Source organism: Peromyscus maniculatus, chromosome 7, assembly GCF_049852395.1.
Source record: "Peromyscus maniculatus bairdii isolate BWxNUB_F1_BW_parent chromosome 7, HU_Pman_BW_mat_3.1, whole genome shotgun sequence".
NCBI classification, from domain to species: Eukaryota; Metazoa; Chordata; class Mammalia; order Rodentia; family Cricetidae; genus Peromyscus; species Peromyscus maniculatus.
The window spans coordinates 70240850-70248335 of record NC_134858.1 but is presented as its reverse complement, the minus strand read 5'-3'; positions in this window follow the sequence as shown (position 1 = coordinate 70248335).

The following is a 7486-nucleotide window of genomic DNA, read 5'->3' as shown; positions in this document are numbered from 1 at the left end:
AGTTCTGACCTCTGGCTAACACACTCCCTGCTTCTGTGTTTTTTGGGTCTTTTTGTTTGTTTTTTTTTTTTTTTTTTTTTTTTTTTTTTTTTTTTTTTTTTGAGACAGGGTTTCTCTGTGTAGCTTTGCGCCTTTCCTGGAACTTGCTTTATAGACCAGGCTGGCCTCGAACTCACAAAGATCCTCTTGGCTCTGCCTCCCAAAGTGCTGGGATTAAAGGCCTGTGCCACCACCGCCCGGCTGCGGTGTGTTAGGTGATAGTCTTCACCTCAACCTGCAGGGACACTGCTTGACATTCAAAACCAGGTGGGATGTCACCCAAAAGTCTGCTAATTTGGACTTGTCTTTTCTCCACAGTACGTCTTGTTCACACCGGGCACATAGAGTAGACCCAGAGCTGAGTGTGTTGGTGCACACCTGTCCCTCCCAGCTGCCCAGGACGCTGAAGCAGGAGGATTGTTTGAGCCACGCAGTTCCAAATCTGCCTGGACAACATAGGAGGAAAATATATCAGTGTTTGAAATTTAGAAATAGATTAATGTAAGCCAGGAGTGGTGGCCCAGGACTTTAATCCCGGCACTCAGGAGGCACAGGCAGGTGGATTTCTATGAGTCCGAGGCCAGCCTGGTCTACATAGTGAGTTCCAGGATAATCAGAGATACGTATCAAGACCCTGTCTCCGGCCGGGCAATGGTGGCGCACGCCTTTAATCCCAGCACTCGGGAGGCAGAGCCAGGCGGATCTCTGTGAGTTCGAGGCCAGCCTGGGCTACCAAGTGAATTCCAGGAAAGGCGCAAAGCTACATAGAGAAACCCTGTCTCGAAAAACCAAAAAAAAAAAAAGACCCTGTCTCAAAAACAAACAAACAAACAAACAAAACAACAAAAACAAAGAAAGGAAATAGACTAATGTAAATAAAAATATAAAAATTATAAATTTAGAACTCTAAAATGAGAATTTCAAAGCTCTGTGCTGCTTTGAAATACAGAATCTTGAGTTCCTACACTCTTTCTTTGTCTGCATTTTGAATCTGGTCACATGAGCAGCCGCTAGTATTGCACTAGCCAGACACTGTTCGGATTTGTCTCGAGCTGCCGGAGAGGGTAGATGCGCCATCTAGCGGTCAAACGGAGGGGATAGATACTCCATCTAGTGGTCAAACTGAAGAACAGCATGCAGCTTTGTGCTTGCCCCAGACAATGCAAAGGGCAGCCAAGCTGAACACAAGAGAAAGGAGCATCCACGCGACACCACAGGTTCCTTCACTCTTGGTCTGTTTTGGAGACCCCAAACAGGTACAAATCCTTCTTGATGCATTTTCCACTTAAGTTCCCTACGTGATAAAAGAAGTCATTACAATTATATCCAATGGCTGGCTAGGTTTTTCTTTGCCATTTCTTCTCCTTCTTTTTCCTTTTCCCCAACCCCTCTGAGAAAAGATTTCTCTTTATCTCAGGCTGGCCTCTCACTCTCTATATAGCTGAGGATGACCTTGAACTTCTGATCCTGATGCCTCTACCTCCCAGTTCACGAGACAGTCTACCAGCTGGGCAGCATTCTCATATCCCCTAGGTTTACTTTAAAACAAATCAGTGTAGACAAGTGTCTGTCCCTAGTTTCTGGCCCATGACTAGAGACAGACGATCTCAGACTCCTCTAGTTCAGCAGCTGTTGTGCAGTTTGTGAACTAAAGGTTCCTCTATGATAGCTCTGGTTTTCCACGCTACTCTATGAAGCGTCCAAGGGCAAATCTAGGAAATCAAAGCTAACACTATAAATGCACAGAAGTCTTCAGAGCAGCCTGTGAGTGACTAGGGAGCTGACCCCTGACCTGGGCGCTCATCTAGCAGGGCTTCCGTCCTCTGTGGCTCTCCTGCCCAGCCCTCACTCTCCAGTCCTGGACCCCACCAGGGTTTCAGGTCTTTTTTTTTTTTTTTTTAGTTTATTTAAATTTATTTTCTGTGCTTTGGTGTGAAGATATGAGATCCCCTGGAACTAGAGTTTCAGACAGTTGTGAGCTGCCATGCAGGTTCTGGGAACTGAACCTGGGTCCCCCAGAAGAGCAGCCAATGCTCTTAACCACGGAGCCGTTTCTCCAGCCCCTGAGAGCAGCCCTTACCAACGCTGGCTTCCACGCTGTTCCAGGAGACATGAAGGCTGAGGGCCAGAGCCGAGGAAAGGTGCCGCATGGCATGAAAGACCTTGCAGATCCTGTTATCACGGCTGGTGTTCTTTTGAAACTGGCTTCAAAAGCTGTGGGGCTGGGAGGGATGGAAGAAAGGAAAGGAGGAACCAGGACGGGTTGATGGGAGGAAGGGAGAGAGGGGGACTGAAGGAGGGAGAAATTTAAGATAGTTTTGACATAAAATAAAAACAAAATAGCACAATGCTCCTGGGAGGTGAATCTGTTTTCAGTGGTCGGGAATAAATACGCAGCCTCACATATACCAGGCAAGCACTCCATCACTGAGCTGTATCTCCCGCCCATAATGATCCCCCCCTGCTCCCCCCCTCCCCCCACCCAGACAGGGTTTCTTTGCATAACAGTCCTGGCTGTCCTGGAACTTGCTTTGTAGACCAGAGTGGACTCAGACTCATGGAGATCCACCTGCTTCTGCCTCCCAAGTGCTAGGATTATAGGCATGTGTCACCACTGCCTGGCAAGACTAATTCTTATTTATTTATTTATATTTATTTTATGTGCACTGGTATTTTGCCTGTATGTGTGTCTCTGTGAGAGTGTTATGTAGTCAGACCTTTTTGTTGGGACTGCCGGCTCCCCAGTAAGGACATGGAGACTTACATTAATTATAAAAGCTCAACCTCCAGGCTATGGTGGTGCACACCTTTAATCCAAGCACTCAGGAGGCAGAGGCAGGTGGATTTCCGGAGTTGGAGGCCAGCCTGGTCTACAGAGCAAGTTCCAGGACAGCCAGGACTATTATATAGAGAAACTTTGTCTCAGAAAACAAAAAATAAATAAATAAATAGGCTTGGTGATAGCTTAGGCTTGTTACTAATTAGCTCTTACAACTTAACCCATTTTGGGCTGGAGAGATGGCTCAGCGGTTAAGAGCACTGACTGCTCTTCCAGAGGTCCTGAGTTCAATTCCCAGCAACCACATGGTGGCTCACAACCATCTGTAATGAGATCTGGTGCCCTCTTCTGGCCTGCAGGCAAACATGCTGTATACATAATAAATACATCTTTAAAAAAAAAAAAAAAAAAAAAAAAAAAAAACAACTTAACCCATTTCTATTAATCTACCTATTGCCATATGGCTCCTGGGTTTACCGTCCTCCAGCATATCTTGCTCCCTCTGTGTCTCCTGGTGAATCTGCCCTTCTTCCCAGCATTCTCTCTGTCCCAAAAATCCTGCCTAGCTATTGGTCATTTAGTTTTTTATTAAACTAATGAGTGACACATATTCACAGTGTACAAAAAGATTACTCCACAATAGTGTCAGATCCCCTGTAGGTAGAGTTACAGACAGTTGTGAGCTGCATGTAGGTGGTGGGAATTGAACCTAGGTCCTCTGGAAGAACAGCCAGTGCTCTTAACTGCTGAGCCATCTCTCCAGACCCAAGACTACTTTTTTTTTTTGAGACAGGGTCTCATTATGTAGCTCTGGTTGACCTGGATCTCACCCTGTAGACCAGGCTGGCCTTGAACTCACAGAGATCTGCCTGGCTCTGCCTCCCGAGTGTTGGAATTAAAGGTGTGTGCCACCACCGCCCGGCCCAAGACTAATTGTTAAAGTCATCTACTTTATTTTAATCAGTTCTATTCTATCTAGCACTTACATTTATTTTTATTTCTTTCTCTTTTCTAATAAAAGAAAGAATTTAGTTAGGCTCATGGCACCAGAGGGTAGAGAGTCCGTGACGGTAGGGCAAAGGCACAGTGGCAGGAACAGCTGAGTGCTCACAGCCGGACCCACAAGCAAAAGGGACCGCACACCAGGAATGGCAGGGGTGTTCTGAAACGTCAACCCCTGCCCTGTGACACACTTCTTCCAACACCCTCCAATAAAGCTACACCTCACAGTCCTTCCCTAACAGTTCCACCGACTGGGGACAGAGCATTCAAATACATGAGCCTGTGGGGCCATGCTCGTCCAAACCACCAGAGGCAGGTTCACTCTGTGGATTGACAGAGAGACGATCCTCTGCTTTGCTGGGCAGACCCTTTGGATGTAAGTCCAGGTGTCAATACTTTTTCTGCTTTCGAAGTCTTTTCTGGAGTCTCTCCCTGTGCCAGTATCCTCAAATGTTTTCCTCATGTCTTACTTTGTCTCCAGTATGGTTTTGCTAAGGTTTCTCTGACTACTTGAAGCCTGTTGCTTTTATTATGGGATGTTTTCTCTAGTTATGCAAACTTACTCTTGGTATTGAAGTCACCCACTGATACCCTGTAGCCTGAACTTACTTTTTATGTCCACTAGCATTTTTTTTTTTTAAATAAAATTAGGTGCCAACACTTGGCATATACATTTATTTTTATTTTTTATTTTTTTATTTTTGGTTTTTCAAGACAGGGTTTCTCTGCGTAGCTTTGCGCCTTTCCTGGAGCTCACTTGGTAGCCCTGGCTGGCCTCCAACTCACAGAGATCCGCCTGGCTCTGCCTCCCGAGTGCTGGGATTAAAGGCATGAGCCACCATCACCCGGCATACATTTAAATCTCATGATATTCTTCATGTAGTTTTGAATATATTTTGCTTATTTCTTCCTACTTGTCAATCTGATGGCTTACTGTATTAGTAATATTCCTTCATTATGCCTCATTAGTATATCTCTTTCCTAGTGGGATTTATTCATATTCTTAATGATAGTGTTTACTAAGCTCTTTCTTTTCTGGGAATAGAGTTCCCTTACGCATGTGCCACACTTCTGATCTAGTGGGTCATGAATTCCCTTAATATGTTCTAAAATACTTTTCCTTCAGCTGTGAAGTATAGTCTTGCTGGTTACAAAATTCTTGGTTGGAGTTTTTTTCTTTCAGGGTCCAAAATGCATCATTCCATGCCCTCCTGGCATTTAAGAGTCCATTCTGAGAAATCTCCTGTTAATCTGATGTATTTGCCTTTAATTGTTACCTGACATTTTGTATTACTTTCTTTGTCCTGTATTTTTTTTTATTTCTTAAAATCCCCCCCAATCCCCACTGCGCGGTGGTGGCGCACGCCTTTAATCCCAGCACTTTGGAGGCAGAGGCAGGTGGATCTGTGTGAGTTTGAGGCCAGCCTGAGCTACAGAGTGAGTTCCAGGAAAGGCACAAAGCTACATAGAGAAACCCTGTCTGGACCCCTCCCCCCCCCCCCCAATGAAACAAAACGAAACAAAAAAACAAAAAAACAAAACCAAAAACAAACAAAATTTTTTTTCCCATTTTACATACCAACCACAGTTCCCACTCCCTTCCCTTCTCCCTTGTCCTGTATTTTAGTTTGTTTGTTTTTTGTTTTTGTTTTGTTTTTTGAGACAGGGTTTCTCTGTGTAGCTTTGGTTGCCTGTCCTGGATCTCACCCTGTAGAAAAGGCTGGCCTTGAACTCACTGAGATCTGACTGGCTCTGCATCCTGAGTGCTGGGATTAAAGGTGTGCGCCACCGCCACCTGGCTCTTGTCCTGTACTTTTAACAACTTAATTATAATATGTCACACCAAAGTACTTTTATGGTCATGAGTGTTTGAGGATCTAAATGCCCCGTACCTGGATGGGCATGTCTTTCCCAAGATCTGGGGAGTTTTCTGCTGTTATTTTACTGAAGAGTTTTTTCTATGCCCCCAATCTATACTTCTCCCTCAAGTATGCCGATGATCTGACTATTTTAAGTTTTAAAAGGGTATCCCAACGCTCTTGCATTTTCTTCTAATACTTTTTTTTTAATTTCTCTTTTGTTCTGTCAGACACTCACAGTTCAAAAGATCTGTCTTCAGGCTGTTATATTTTGGTAGGCATGTAGGTCCTTGTGCTCAGAGATAAGCCCTTGGGAAACCAGGAATGTTAAACACACAGGGTTGTCTCTTCAAAGAGAGAAGTATAACCTGCTTTCTGCCCAGAGGGCTGGAAACAGATGTGGTTAAGTTGGGTGACCTTTGCATTATCTGTATGGACGGGCCACACCAGCTCCCCCAGACCTTTATCTCGAGTTTGTCTCAGTCAATCTACAGAACGATCCTCCCTAAGCTCCTTATCACGGGCTTGTTTATCTTGAGCTTGTTTCCTCTTTTAACCTACAGAATCCATCTTTGTGGAAGACGTCACTTGGGCTTCACAAGAGTTTCCATGTAGGCATGTCTTAAGCTTTGTTGTGCACCCACGGGACTGAGTTAATTATCACCAGACAACGTTTTTCCAAATTGTGCTGTGCCTAAATATGCCTAAAATAAATGATCCAGTGTTGGACTCTCCGGCTGAGTCATGTTGAACTGGACTTCCTTTTTGCCTCTTGTGATCGACACTCTACTGGCTGTGGTGTTCACAGAGACCTCACATTTTTTTCTTCTGCCTTGGAAGTAAAAGGAACAGAAATTCACAATCACCCCTGGCCACGTAGCTAGTGTAAGGCTAATCTGTGATTCATAAAACACTGTTTCAAAACAACAAAAACCAGCAACGTGGTAGTAACTGAGAAGTAGGGTAACGTTTCATTTGATACCTAAAAGAACGTCTGTCTGTACACACCTCAACTTCTAGATTCATCCACCTGTGTTACTTCAGTCACTCCGAGAGACCTGGGAAATGACAAAGCTTCTGAGGGAGGTTTCCACATGGCAGCAGATTACTAAAACTAAATCAGTACCTGAAGTGGGGTGTGGTGGTTGCGGGCGATTTGATACCTGCATGTCAGGAAGTCAGTCAGGAAGACATTTGTTCGTCTGTGCTTCCAGACAGTATAGAATGAAGAATGAAGCGCATGCCTACAGTAACATGATGTACTTGAACCTGTGGATCTGGCCAAAGGAAATTTTCAACTTCTTAGTTGCCTGTGAGAAAATATTGGAAGGAGACATGAGACAAGGAAGGAGAAATGCAGTTTTCAAGCAGAATTTAGAGTAAATATAGACCTCGTTGGATTGGAAAACAAAACTCCTCCTCCTTCTATCCTGTTCCCGAGAGTTCTCACAGCAAGAAATGGCCTCAGTGGCTGGCAAGATGGTTCAGCAAGGACAGGCACCTGTCACCAAGCCTGAGGAGCTGAGTTTGATGTCTTGGACCCACGAGGTGAAAGGAGAGCACTGGCTCCCCAAGTTCTTCTCTGACTTCCACACATGCACAGTGTAGCACAGTTGTGGGCGTTCACAAGCAAGCAAGGGAGGAAGGGAAGGCCTCAGAAACCTCCCCACAAGACGTGGCCTTAATCTCCAAGGTCAAATTGAGGACTCAGTGTAGCTAAAAGTTTTCCTGGTTCTGCCCGGCTCCTGTGGTTCCGTGGTTCCGTGGTTCCACAGCCACTCAGACACAAATGAACACACAGAGGCTT